Source organism: Dreissena polymorpha, chromosome 2 (genome assembly GCF_020536995.1).
Source record: "Dreissena polymorpha isolate Duluth1 chromosome 2, UMN_Dpol_1.0, whole genome shotgun sequence".
In the NCBI taxonomy this organism is placed as follows: Eukaryota; Metazoa; Mollusca; class Bivalvia; order Myida; family Dreissenidae; genus Dreissena; species Dreissena polymorpha.
In genome coordinates, this window is record NC_068356.1 from 17,282,402 (window position 1) to 17,298,256 (window position 15,855).

At 36.1% G+C, this 15,855-nt stretch overlaps 1 protein-coding gene across 9 annotated transcripts in view; it reads right to left on the bottom strand.

Moving 5' to 3' along the window:
- The window catches only part of LOC127866055 (zinc finger MIZ domain-containing protein 1-like), a 217,832-nt gene that overhangs the window by 68,024 nt on the left and 133,953 nt on the right, over positions 1 to 15,855 (bottom strand). The window contains exon 1 of one of the 9 annotated variants that reach the window (XM_052406370.1): positions 13,843 to 13,864. The exons of the other annotated variants lie outside the window; for them this stretch is intronic. The gene's annotated coding sequence lies outside the window, so the exon portion shown is untranslated. Of the gene's footprint in view, positions 1 to 13,842; positions 13,865 to 15,855 lie in introns of those variants that run through there. 9 annotated transcript variants of the gene reach the window in all.

The window sequence follows — 15,855 nt, forward strand, 5'->3', positions numbered from 1 at the left end:
AAAGATCTAATGGTGAATACAAACACATATGGAACAGGTCTAGAACCAAGGCTTACAATTGTCCACATATTTAAAATAAATATGTGTAACAGGGTGATATTACCTCCTTGTATGTTAGGAGAATTTCCTCCCTTTAAAATGTTCTTTCTTTAATTAATTATACTTACTGTTTATATATATAATGTTGGTGTCAACAATATTGTACTTATTTTCTAATTGTGTAACTATTTGAAGTATATTATTGTAGTTAAATAAAGTTTATATATTTTCTTATGTGAACTTTATTTTATAATGTAAGTTTAGGTGGACATTCCCACCAGTTGGGCAAGGTAATCTGAGGTTAATCGTGATGAATAGTTCTCTGTTACAAGTTCTGAGGGGAACAATGTCCTAGAACTGTTCAAGGACATTTTCAAAACTGTTTTAGAATGTTTGTTCCAGACTTATTTAATGCAAACCTTCGGAACTGTTCTAAAACATTTCTAGAATTGTACTGTAACACACTAACTAGAACTGTTCTGTAATCATACTGAAAATGTTCTAGAATTATTATGGAACAGATGTTGAACATTAGAAAAATTTCTAGAACAATTGTTCTCAAACAGTTCTGGAAATGTATACAAGACCAATTCTGGAATAGTTCTAGAACAATGGTTCAATATAAAGAAGTGAAACTACAGCTGCTGGAGCAGTATTGAATTCTCATTATACACAATTAGTTGGTCTTTTATTTAAAGGGGCCTTTTCACAGATTTTGGCATGTTCTGAAGTTATTCATTAAATGCTTTCTATTGATAAATGTAAACATTTGATCGTAAAAGCTGCAGTAAAAATTAAAGAATAAAATTAAACAAGGGCTGTTTGTAAAACATGCATGCCCCCCATATGGGCTCTCCGTTGTAGTAACAGCCATTGTGTGAATATGTTTTTTGTCACTGTGACCTTGACCTTTGACCTAGTGACCTGAAAATCAATAGGGGTCATCTGCCAGTCATGATCAATGTACCTATGAAGTTTCATGATCCTAGCCATAAGCATTCTTGAGTTATCATCCAGAAACCATTTTACTATTTCGGGTCACTGTGACCTTGACCTTTGACCTGAAAATCAATAGGGGTCATCTGCGAGTCCTGATCAATCTACCTATCAAGTTTCATGATCCTAGGCCTAAGCATTCTTCAGTTATCATCAGGAAACCATTTTACTATTTCAGGTCACCGTGAACTTGACCTTTGACCTAGTGACCTCAAAATCAATAGGGGTCAACTGGGAGTCATGATCAATGTACCTATGAAGTTTCATGATCCTAGGCATAAGTGTTCTTGAGTTATCATCTGGAAACCATTTTAATATTTCGGGTAACCATGACCTTGACCTTTGACCTCAAAATCAATAGGGGTCATCTGCGAGTCATGATCAATGTACCTATGAAGTTTCATGATCGTAGCCATTAGCGTTCATGAGTTATCATTCGGAAACCATTTTACTATTTCAGGTCACCGTGACCTTGAACTTTGATATAGTGACCTCAAAATCAATAGGGGTCATCTGCAAATCATGATCAATGTTCCTATTAAGTTTCATGATCCTAGGCCCAAGCGTTCTTGAGTTATCATCCGGAAACCATTTTACTATTTTGGGTCACTGTGACCTTGACCTTTGACCTAGTGACCTGAAAATCAATAGGGGTCATCTGCGAGTCATGATCAATGTACCTATGAAGTTTCATGATCCTAGGCATAAGCGTTCTTGAGTTATCATCCGGAAACCATTTTATTATTTTGGGTCACCGTGACCTTGACCTTTGACCTAGTGACCTGAAAATCAATAGGGGTCATATGCCAGCCATTATCATTATACCTACCAAGTTTCATGATCCTAGGCGTATGCGTTATTGAGTTATCATCCGGAAACCATTTTACTATTTCGGGTCACAGTGACCTTGACCTTTGACCTAGTGACCTGAAAATCAATAGGGGTCATCTGCGAGTCATGATCAATCTACCTATAAAGTTTCATGATCCTAGGCCTAAGCATTCTTGAGTCATCATCCGGAAACCATTTTACTATTTCGGGTCACTGTGACCTTGACCTTTGACCTAGTGACCTGAAAATCAATAGGGGTCATCTGCGAGTCATGATCAATCTACCTATCAAGTTTCATGATCCTAGGCCTAAGCGTTCTTGAGTTATCATCTGGAAACCATTTTACTATTTCGGGTCACTGTGACCTTGACCTTTGACCTAGTGACCTCAAAATCAATAGGGGTCATCTGCGAATCATGATCAATGTTCCTATTAAGTTTCATGATCCTAGGCCCAAGCGTTCTTGAGTTATCATCCGGAAACCACCTGGTGGACGGACCAACAGACCGACATGTGCAAAGCAATATACCCCCTCTTCTTCAAAGGGGGGCATAAAAAAGGAAAAAAACTTTGCCTGGAGCAGGTTTCGAACCAGTGACCCCTGGAGTCCTGCCGAGGTCCTGATGTAAAAACGCTTTTACCATCTCAGCTATTCTGCCGAGTATACACAGGTGAAGTATTTTATACCTTATAAAAGCAATCTTCATAGTGTAACAAAATTTAACGACAACAACAGAACTCTCCAAATTATTCAATCGTTTCGCGTTGCAACGCTTTATAATTTTTAGGTTTAAAAATCGTCAAAAGATGCATATAATGGCTATATTAGACCATGGTAAATGTTCAGTAATACTGTTTCCTCACAAATATCATAACTAAAACGAAAATTTGCGAATTTGAAACAACTTTTTTCAATTTTGTCAATTTACCAAAACGTGAAAAGATCCCTTTAAGGCAAGGCAAGCAACAAATTGCCAAAACAGCACAAAACAGCACAAAACAAAACAACATACATAACACATAAATGAATAAAGCTGGGGCCACCGCCTTGGAACGGTCAATGCAAAGCATTGGGGGCTCAAACCGGCTCTAGAGCGCTCAACCTCACACTTGGCCCAGCAATATTCATGATACATTCAAGCTCAAACAAAACTCAACCTCATAGCATTGTAACTCAAACTAAACAATAACAAAAGGGAATCAAAACGCATTCAATTAAGAATTGTTCAAGAACAAACCTTCAGAACTGTTTTAGAACAATTGTTCTAGAAATTATTCTCATTTAACATTCAACAACTGTTCTTTAATCATTCTAGAACATTTTAAGGATGATTCCAGAATACTTCTAGTCATTTGTTCCAGTACAATTCTTGAAATTTTATAGACTGTTCTAAAAACGTTTTGCAAGGAAGGACGCAAGCACATATACACACACAAGCACAGAAAGAATGACCGTCTATCATTTTTAGATGGTCGCTTTAGCGACCGTCTAATGTGCTTGATGTAAAATTCAGGTCGATACGGCCTGGGTATGATTAGCCCAATTCCCGCTTACACTACGCGCGAAGAAAGAGTTGTATAATTTATGCAAGAGGTTTGAGTTCTCCAATTATGTTTATTCACAAATGGAAACATTATATTAATATCGTGTTAAATGCAATAGTTTCGAATGGTGTTTTATAGAAAAGAATAAAAAAAACAATGATCGTATTGCACGTGTCGCGGAGGAGATTGTTTATGAATGATTAAAATAGTCCACTTTCTGCTGCGTCTGCGTGACGTAGTATTTTCGCTCATCTCATTCATAAATCTGAGGCTGGCGATAAACAAAGGGGAGTCCGGGTGAGAATTACGCACTAGTATACGGTTACGCTTGTTTATATTCACAGGTCTCAATTAATAACACGTTGACCACGAGTTCAACAATTATTACAGGGATACGATAGACAACATAAAAATGATTCATTATCGCTGAAACTGTTAAAAAACATTTAAATATAACAAGAATATTCTCTAAAAAATGTAGTCTTGCTGTTTTGAAATAAGGTTTGGAATTTTGGTTTCTAAATAACTTAATTAAAAACAAAAGTTTAATTATAGTGTTTTTTACTTTTAGTCGCATATTGACCGCATTATAATGTGTGTTATAATAGGCAAACCATACATTAGTAAAATTCAATCTGCCTTTGCACATAGAAGGAATGGGTCAATTAGGTGCTGCGTTTCCTTTGCTTACTTCAGTTAGAGGTCAATTCTTTACGTAAAAGCAATCACAAGGCCCCGGCTTCAGAGGAATTGCGGAGCGTTCTTACATAATTAAAGTCGTAGTCGCATGGTATTTGTGTTTAGCGTCCTATTTGGTCACGTGGTTCTTTTTCGCGGGTGTTTTGGCATTCATGATATGAGGCTATTAATAGATGCGCCTGTCGATAAACAAAGGAAAGTTTACGGGCGATAACATCGCAATAGGTTACGCTCTCACATACAACTCAATGACGTAGTACAGGTCGTAAATTGAGAGATTTGGGAAAAAGTTGACGCTTATTTATATTCTCAATTTATAAAACGTTGAACATAAGTTCAACAATAACTTCAGCGATACGATAGACTAAAAAAATCATAATCGCTTTACCCGAATATAACAAATAATCTATAATAATAATACGAATGACCTGTTTCATAACCTCGTTGAAGCTACTACATCGGGTATTTCTGGAAAGCGTTCTTGGTTCTCAACACATAGCGGCGATCTTTTGTATTTACGGGTGCTAGCAACGCAATAGTAGAAGCTTAGTAGAAGGTTTAGCTTGTTTATATTCACAGTTCTCAATACATTGACAGTTGGATATGAGTTCATCAATTACTCAGGCATACTATAGGCAACCTCGAAAATGCTTTATAATCGCTAAAACCGAAAACAACTAAATATATTATATTAAATATATTTATAACAATTTTAAAAATGTAGTGGGCGTATACGCCGACTTTGAAATAAAGTTAGCAATTTACTTTTCTAAATAATTGAATACAATTAAACAAAAGTTAAACTATTGTGTTGTGTTTTTCACTTGTAAGCTGCATATTCACCGCATGAAATGTGTGTTAGCATTGTCAAACCACACATTAGTGTGAGTAAATAAAAAATATACTACGGGAGAGCACTTCATATGTGTCCTCATATGCCTTGTTATGAGTATCTTTCTTCATTATCGAAATATATCGTATGTTTATATTTGATTTAAACGCAGTTTTCTTTCGTCACATTTAAATCACACGTCAATAGCGCCGTCATGCGAAAATGGGTCTTATGCGTTTCGGCAAGCGTTTGTTAAACCCAACATGTGCTCTTGCGCAGTCAGGCCATAGGCGACGCTGTTCGCTTTAAAATCACTCAATATGTTATGTTTCTCCTTACCAGAAGGAGGGATAGCTGAGTGGGCATATGGAATAAGACCCATTTTCGCATGACGAGGGTTATTACAAATCTCATTGCGAATTGAAAATCCCACATTTAAAAACAATGCTTTTTGATACAAAATTGAATTCAAAATAGCAAACTTGTTAATAATGGCAGCCTATCGACGCATTAAGGAATGATTTCCAGATGTGCTGACCAAGTACGGCAAACATTGTGGTATGATAATTAAACGATTTTCTCTTATCGTGACACTATACTATTTCGCTAATGATTGTTTTCTCATCTTGGAGGCGAAATTGAAATTCTGCGAGATGGATTGTAACGCGTAATTGTAACAGGGCCACAATTTGTGTCGTTTGAGCATACAGAGAGTAGTCCGGAATTCCTTACACTGAACAGTGCTACATCCTTTGAATTGAGCACATACGCAGTGATGTAGCAAAAATTCAGAGGTTGTATCTCGAATCAGCTTATTAAATATTCGAAAATATTCATGCGTGTCTGTTGGCGTTATGTTAAAGTCACAAAGATGAAAACTGAAACAGCTTCGCCTAAAAGCGCATTAGTGCTCTATACCTATGTTTATGTTAGCGTTGTTGACACCGTGTGAACTGCTCGGGTAACAAGTAAAGCATAAACAGCAATGTTTATATACTTTTATTCCTCCATATACAAGATACGTAGATTATTGTATATTTTGAATTTGTATATGGTGTCAAAAATCAAAAGTTTTGTACACGGAACTTTCATTATGAATTTATATTCTTGGTGAGATAGTCATTTGATATTAGAAAAAATATTCCTTTAATATGATGGTGACTGCAAATTTTCTTTATATTAAGTTCTCATTACCATTTTCATCATACTTTCTTTGCTTTCAGAACTTCCAAAAAAGCATGCTGTTTTTATTTTGTCTTAGTTATTTCTATGAAATAATAAGGATGATAAAAAGTGCACACAAAACTCGACCCGTGCGCTATGACACACACTTTTTAAAGTTGAATGGCGTGTGTTCATTTCAAACTTGCGATTGATTTTGAAAAATGAATTGCGTGTTAAATTATGCAATAGCGAACATCTTCAGTGCCTTCAGCGCTTTGATTATATTACTGTGCCTTTTTGTGAGGCGAAATCATGGTCCCATGAAATATTTTTGATACAAGCCATAACTTATTACCTGATTAATGGTCCACATCAATAACAACTATTTTTATTAATATATAAGACTTCAAGTAGGTAGATGTCCAATTGTACATTAGAATTCAACAACGTCTTTAACAATTCGAATCTTTTTATTATCTGTGATTGCATTGGCCCTATTATATCCCAAGCTGACAGTATTCTCTCCTTGTAGAAAGTGCCAGTAATGGACAAAAAGATTTATATGTACTTGTCTTATTTTGTATACTTTGATCAGTAAACTATTATTATTCCAGCTGTTCTAACAAATGTTCCATAAAATACCCTCACTCCCAGTCCAAACAGCTAAATAGCCAAACCTGTCATTAATTTATTTATATGGTGCAATGACTATAATCTTTATTCTTCCTACTCACAGCAGCCAGCAGCATGTTTCCTTTCCCAATAACCAGCAACAATTGGAAAAGTTTGCTGTGCTGACACAAAAATGAATACAATTGATTTTCTGCACTGCCTCAAAGGTCTTCAAGAATTTTTCATCAATTTGAGTTAAGACAATAAATGTGATCTGAGATCAAATCTGGTGATGGAAACAAGAGATCAGAACCCTACTGCATGGTTTATATATCAATAAGAAATCTCTTTAGAAAGCAATATTTTGCGTTAATTTTTCGAATGAGTTGAAAACTGACATTCATACCTCAAATAAATATAAAGAAATGTGTTTGTCAGAAACACTTTGTCCCCTTCTGCACCGCTTTGATTTAGGGTTTTTTACCTTTTACCTTGAAGGATGACCTTGAACTAGACCTTTTACCACTCAAAATGTGCAGCTCCATGAGATACACATGCATGCCAAATATGAAGCTGCTATCTTCAATATAGCAAAAGTTATTGCAAAATGTTTAAGTTGGCGCAAACAAACCAACAGACAGACCAACAGACAGGGCAAAAACAATATGTCCCCCACTATAGTGGTGGGGGACATAAAAATGCTTAATTTCAAGTTGTTTATATTTTTCCGCTGTATTACAAATATAATGCATTTATTACAGTTAATAATAGTCCATGTCACAGCATTTCATTTCATATCTGTTTAAAAAAGTAATGTACACCCTCTTTGTTTGTATAAAAAGGAAAAGAAGAAAATAAATTCTGGACATATTCAGGAAATGCATGCACATTATATCTGATGGTCCATTCAATAGCCATGTCCTTGTGGATTTGCTCTCAAGAAAATATTAGCATTTTATTTAGCTCAGCTTTACAGGAAAAAGGCAGGCATGATTTTAGATCTATGCAGGAACTCAATCACATGTGTGTAACTTATTGATGGAAATAACTATAATAACAAGAGCTTAAGTCAAATTCACAAGCTTGCAATTTTCTTTGTATATTCATGAAAGGTGGTATAGTTTCTCTAATGACCTTTAATAAGACTAAATGCAACAAACAAAACCATTTTGCAAATGAATAGAAAGTATAAAATTATACAATACAAACTCATTCTTATCCTGAAATAATTATGTGGCATGTTCATGCATGGTGTTAAGAAGAAAATAAATACAATATACAACTACAGAAAATATTTGGGGTATCTCATTAGCTTCTTAAACACTTAAAGCTCACTTTAGGAAAACCGTAATGAGTGTCCTACCAGATTAGACTGTGCAGTATGCACAGGCTTATCAGGGATGACACTTTCCGCTTCAACTGGATTTTTCCTTAGAAGAGACTTCCTTAAAACAAAAAATAAAATCCAATCAGAAAGTGTCACCCCTGATAAGCATGTGTGGGACTGCACAGGCTAATCTGGTACAACACTTTATGCTTATGCCTTAGCACCCACTAATAGTCACAGCCAGGCTCAATTTGCTAGATGGTTCTGAGTCCATTGCCTGACCTCAATCTAACTACATGCCACAATGTCAGGTTGGCACCACTGTTATGCAATTTCCAGGAAACCCCTTCAAGTTTTCAGCAGAAACAAGGGCCAGGTCCCATGGGGACTTGATCTGCTTTCACATCAGGGGCAAGTTATTATGACCTCTTATCTGATACAGATAGTGGAACATGATTGCAATTTTCTGATTGAACACTGACACACAGCATCAAACAGTATCAAATAAAAACTCTGTACACCTTGTGCACGGGGTGATAAAAAACACATCACAGGAACAGCAAAACTCACATTCTGCAGAAAATATTCCATTACTCCTAGTTATTAATCAATTTCCGCAGTAAAGATTTTACCTATGTAAGTGGCTGGAAACCTCCAGAGGTGATAGTTAGGTGTATTTACACTGTTAGCATTGCTGGCTGTGTTATTATATTTCCTGCTGAGCATATCTGCCTACCAAGCTCAGGCTCTGTATCTTGGATCTATGGATAAACATGTCAATCATACAGAGAAATCATCAGACAGATGAGAGGAACCTTCAGAATACATGTTACACCTTCATAGGTAGTTGGAAAGGGAAAACACCAAATAACAGGTGTGCTCCAGGTATTGCAGTACTTGTTCTGCTGGTAGTATCTTTTGCTATTACCACAACACTGCTTTTTGGGTCCTGCATAGGGCTCTGTTTTTACCATGCAAACATGCCAGTTGTGTTGTAGTCGGGCTGACACCGTTTACTGTTAACACTTGCCATTTGCGTTGTTGTTTGGTTGACAGCTTGTTAATGTTTTACTGAATACATTTAAGTGCACCCATTATATTACGTGAACTAAGCATCTCACATTCTTTATATTAAAGAATATTAAGCAAACAGTGTTGCAATGTAATACAAGTAGGTCAATGAAAAGCTATATGACCTTAAAATTGTGACCTTGACCTCAACCTCTACAACCTTTAATGCCTCATGCCTTCTCTTTTGCACTTGCCTCCATGAAATAAATATTGTACGGTAGTCTCATGGATATATCTTGTAAAGGGCAAGTAAAATTAAGTCTCAAACATTCAACCTTCAAGAGTGACCTTCATCTTCAAGCATCGAGACTGACTCATGCCACTGCACATCATGTCAATAACCAAATCATTTAAGTTTATTGCCATAAAAATCCTTCCAAGCGTTTGGAGATAATAAAATATTACAGCCAGATCTATATATATATATATAGACTTAGGGCCGGAAAATGAATAAGGGGGGGGGGACTACTTATACACACACAAAAAACATTTGTATAACATGTATGCCCACCAAAATGCAAATAAGAGGTCCAAATGCCTTAATATGCTTATCTGAGATGCTGAGGAACTTAACTGATCTGAGCAGGAACTGTTCACAAGGTTTTACAAAAGAAAAATTGCCCAAACACCTGGCTGCCATGTTTTACAACAACCAACAATCATTTTGAAATCAGCCCAGATTTATACTTTTTTTTAAATGTTCTGAGCAAGTTTCACAAAAATGACTTGTATTAAGTTCACAATCTTGTTCTTTAGATTGACACGGTGACCCCATTTTTGACCGCACTTGACCCAGTTTCCAATTCTTCTGTGACATCATTGGGATACATTTTTAAACCAAGTTTTAAAAGATTGGTCTATAAGTGAGGCATAATTTTATTATTATATAGTGTTAACATGCTTTTTCTTCAACTGACATAGAAACTTTGATTTTGACCTCATGTGATACACTTACAAAGTCAGCAACAATTGCATTGACATGAATGTTCTTTTCAAGTTTCATGAAGATTGGGCAATACATGTGGCATCTTAAGTGTTCACAAGATTTGTCTTGTATTTGCCCTTGCGACCTAGTTTTTCACCCCTGCATGACCCAGTTTCAACAATATATCTGAAATATGGTTGGGACAAATGTTCAAACCAAGTTTCATAAGGATCATGCAATAAATATGACCACTACAAAATTCACAAGCTATTCTCTTAATTGACCTCATGACCTAATTTTTAATACCACATGACCAAATTTTCAAATCAGCCAAGATTATCATTGGGACAAATGTTTTGACCAATTTTAATGAAGATTGGGCTATTAATGTTGAAAACATACAATGAATCGACAGACAAAATGCGATCACAAAAGTCGTCCATGGATCTGAAAATCAGAAGATGCCACCCATTTTTCAAGACTAACAAGTTTTCCAATCTTGTTTGTCCTAAGCATTCTGTAGATAATGCATTAGAAAATAAATAGGCATCTTTTTTTCTTCCCAAGACACCAGCATTCCAACTAAGAGGTTCATAGGTCAAAGTGTTCTTTTCATCTTGCTTGGAAATCAATTTCATAATCCCCTGTGTCCTAGACCTATGACATGGTGACCTCAACCTTTAAAGAAGTTTTTCTTTTTGCCCAAGGAACAACTGCATCAATTTGGAATGATCTAAGGGCAAAGCATTTTCAAGACATCATCCAGAAACATATATCTTACATGCCTTTGTGACAGTGACATTTGACATCAAAATCAATAGACTTCTTTTTTGCTTCAAGTGTTCAGTATATCAATTTAGCATTCTAAACATAAAACAAGATATGTGTTTGTCAGAAACACTATGTCCCCTTTTGCGCTGCTTTGAAGCTATATATTTGACCTTTGACCTTGAAGGATGACCTTGACCTTTCACCACTCAAAATGTGCAGCTCCATGAGATACACATGCATGCCAAATATCAAGTTGCTATCTTCAATATTGCATAAGTTAAAGTTGGGGCAAACACACAAAACAAACCAAAAGACAGAGCAAAAACTATAGTGGTGGGGGACATAAAAAGAGAAGGATATTTGTATACAGACTCCTTGGACCAACCTTAACCATTCACTTGGTAAACTCAAAATCAAGTTAGTGTCTTCATTTCCTCCAAAGAAACAACTATTACAATTTGCATGGTAGTAAGTGAATACTCAAATATCACTGTAAACCAATTAACCTCACAATCCCCTTTTACCTTTACCTTTGACCTCAAAATGAATAGGCTTCTTCCTTTTTTCCAAAGTAACCGTCATATCATTATGCATGGTGTAGGTCAAAGTGCACTAGAAAGCATGCCAAAATAGTTGGTCAACAGACCCACCATCAGAAGACCTAGAGACAGACAGATGCATAGCAATATTGCCCACTTCTTTGAAACAGTGCATAATTATGTGCTTTAAACTATCTGGCAGAAGTTATGGCTTTTTTTAATTTAAAACTGAATTAAGTTGATGCATGCTGTGCATTTTTTTTCAGGACCAACTATTAATGTTTGCAACTTTCAATTTATCTGGAAGATGTCTTCTCAATTCATAATTAGATGTAATTTGTTTGCATAACCTTTTCTGCACATTACATTATGTCAATAGATCACCTTTAATTTTGATTATTCAACTGGTTATTTGGATTATTGGAAAAGAACAATTCCAGAGAGCGGTTTCCCTGAAAAAAACACAACAGATCTTGTGATTGAGGGAAATGGAATAATGATCCGTTTTCAGGTTAATTATTCCTAGCTAGTGACAATATTATCAATCTTGGAGGAAAACATTTTAACTGTTCACATCAACCCTAGCTCCTACCATAAAACAATAATCAATACATTACATCTCAAAATGCTATTCGCCTATAGAAGCCAGAACTGTTCCGATATCTGACAGCCTAATGGAGCAATCTATTGGAACTATGATTCAGATCTCTGCTTGTTATTTTATCACCCCCCCCCCCCCCCCCTTCCCAGACACTTGGGGACACACAATATCACAGCCAATTTGTCCCAAGCCCCATGTGTACAAATACACAAGTGAAAGGCCCAATTGGAGCCGCTTGATTTTCCGGCTCCAAATCAATGGCTGTAAAAAGCTTGATGAAGAATAGTGAAGAAAGAATCAGGCACCCATTTAATGTCCCGATAGAGATCATCAAATTGTTGAAGTAGCCCAATCGTGTCATTGTCATTGAATTAAACAGCTTGAATCAGTTGACAATATGCGAGCACCGGTTAGAGGCCAACAAAAGCAGGGGAGATAATGTTTACAACTGTAACAATTTTTCATTGTCATCAATTCAAATCAGAACACTTGATTGTGTGTTAGGCTGTCAGGGTTAACAATCTTGAAAACATACACTGGTTGATAAACGAAAACAATACTGCCTAAATACTTCAAATTGTTGATGACTCATTGTACTAACTGACATGAATGCAGTTAAGTCATGTTAATGATTGTTTCCATAAATGTTTTGACTAGTATCATTTAATCTATAGAATATCGATTTTTTATTGTATCTAAATAGGTAAAATTATATAGTGGCTATAAACTAACATTTAGAAAACAGGTGCCTATCACTTTTGATTGTAATACTTCTATCAGAGCGGAAAATCTAAGGGCTTAGAACTTTCAAAAGCTAAAGGGCGCATGGAAAATTATATCCCTGATAAAATATATTTCTATTTGGCACACATTTCTTAACTATTTACCATAATTAAATTAACTATAGTATCAAATTTAAACCAAGCTGCAATCACTCCAAGTGGTATTGTAAAAGACCTTCATTGAGTTCAATTACTAGTATAAAGAAACAATTCATTGAATTGATATCCAGTGCCAATATACTTCTGGACACAAAAGTTTTCTGGAAGGATGGACAACGCCCTTTGATCTCCATGTTTGACCTTGACCTTAGCCCCTAGGATTATGGGTGTTGAATGTGAAGCACCCCCAGATGATTGAGAACAACTATGGCAAGTTTCATGGCATAGCAAAGGAATGACTTAATAATTAATAAATCATCAAATTTGTGACCTTTGACCTCAATGTGTAACCGTGACCTTATATCCCAGGATTATGGGTGTTGGATGTGAAGCAACCCCATATGATTGAGAACAACTACGGCAAGTTTCATGGCTCTGGCTCATGTGTTAATGGAGATAAAGCTCTAAGCTTATATTAAAGCATTTTTCCAAGTTACAAAGGGCCATAACTCTGTTATTAACAAATGATGTACAATGCCATTTGGCGTGCATCATCCTCTTATCCATACATATACTCATACCAAGTTTCAATGAAATCCGCCAAAGCACTTCCAAGATATGGCTCCGGCCGGCCGGAAAGACGGACGGACGGACAGCGCCAAAACAATATCCCTCCGCCTACTGCAGTATGTCAAGGAATAATTAGCTAATAATATATTATCGCAATTGATTTACTTACGAAGTGACACTGTCTTATTCATTTGACCACAGCAGGTTAATAAAATATAATTGATTTAATAAACAACTTTTATTGCAATTATTCAAAGTTAATTTCTCTAAAGTAATTGTTCACATGACTACATGCATAACCACTACGCAATACATTCATAAAGCAGTTCAGTGTTATTCATGAAAGTATTTACAAATCAATTAATGTTTTAATTCTGCGTAGGAACTCAACTTATGAAACGAATCGGCCTATCGCAATAGAAATTATTTATCAACATACAAACATGCTTTCCGCTCTTCAGGTAAACCCTCTAAACAGATATTTTGTAGTCAGGTCGCAGTAAATACATCAATGGCGTATATGTGTTAAGCTAATAAGCATACAGCGATGGTATTTGATACAAATAATTTGTGGTTTTGATAGCCAACTTATTGTTAGAACAAGACAGGCATCAGCTGTTTTATGTATGCCTTTGCCAGGGCTGGCGAGAGAAACGTCTAACGGGTCAAAGGGAGGTGAGGGGTTAAATATCAATGCGAGTTCAGCGAAACTAAGCATTTATCTTACAGAAAATTAGACTGAAAGTTGAGATTTGTATGCACGACGATTAACATATTGAGAGCATCCATCAGCTACTAGTTGTGCACAGATATCATGTATACACCCACCCGGGACATGCACCAGACGAACATTAATTGACTGCTGATTTTGCAGCTGAAACGCTGGTCAGACGGTGCAGGTAAAGTGCCATATTTTTATACCGCATTCCGATTTATCACCTTGAAGTACGAGGCGGTCCAAGGAAAGGTACACATTCAAAAAAATACAGCGTTAACAGAAAAGTGAATCATGTAATTGAAATTCATCACTTTTTATAATCCTTCGATAAAAAATCTAATCACAATAATGTACATCTCTATGATATTGAAGGCCAACACTTAAAAACGGTCGCCAGTCCATATATCGTCAACATGCGGGTATATACTGTTTATAGAAGGAAACCAATGCTTCTAGATGATATATACGATTAATGAGAATGTAATAGTTATATGAAAATACCTTTCAAACCTAGAAAACCCCAATGCAGTCACAATAACGTAATAGTGACCGGCCAGGTAGCCCGAATTGTCCACGGTGCGACGCCGAAGGCTCACGTACATTTGTATCATGTGAATCTAGCATTTTACAAGCAGACACCTTCACAATCATTGTGTAGCTGTAAATGTAAGTTTTTATACGTTGAAACATGTCTATTATAAAATGTAAGATTTGTAATGGTATATTATTTATCCAGTGTTGACAAATATTTTTTGGTTTCAAATAATCGCCAGAGTCAACAGCGAAATACGATAATTAAATGCGCTATCGAAAAGTGCTAATAGGCCGCGTACGTTAACTTACGACTGCACCAATGAGGACCCATTGACATAATTATATATAGTTGTATGTCATTTATCTATTGTTGTATGTCATTTATTGAATAGTCTTTACAAAAAACAACAAACAGTCTGTACACAGTTTGAATGGGGATTGACATACCTACGCAAATATTGTTAATGTTATGTTCCCTTTTTAATAAAGTTTATTATGCTCAGTATAACAAACGTCGCCCCGCGTATGGTTACGAGTACATGAAGCTGAGATATGGCACATCTTCATCATAGTGATGCCACTTTGTGTCGATTCTGTATTTGTTTAGAATTGAAGTAAGAATTTTATGTATCATATTTTAGTGATATTGTAACTTAAATAATGAGTGTAATTTATAGAAAACCTCAACTAGAGTTGGAAATTTATGGACAATACCGTCAAAGGTATTCTTTCGTGTGCCGGTAATCATTTACACAACGGTGTAAGTGGACAATTGAGTTTATGACTCTATCTTGGTTTGAACAGAGTGAGTTTTAAATTCATATAATCCTCTCAAATGTGTCCTTAGATTGCAACCGTATGGCTCAGCGCAACTCGTACCTATCAGCTGCCATGTTTTTACAAGAAAAAGAACTTCCTGTATTCTTCGAGGAGGAAGAACAACATTTTTATAGATACTGTTACAGTGGAACATCCAGGTGATATGCCCTTATTGGACAATGTGTGCATTTACATCGGAGGATGCGTCCTACGGAAAGCTCGGGCTGGTAAGGTGGGACACCTACAGATTGCTAATGGTGGACACACACGGAATCTCCTCCCAGAGAACTGATCTACTCCTCAAACCTTCGGGCTGGACTTGTAGTTCATCATCTGATTCCGCCGTGGTTATTAGCGCAGCTGAAAGGCATCTAAGAAACC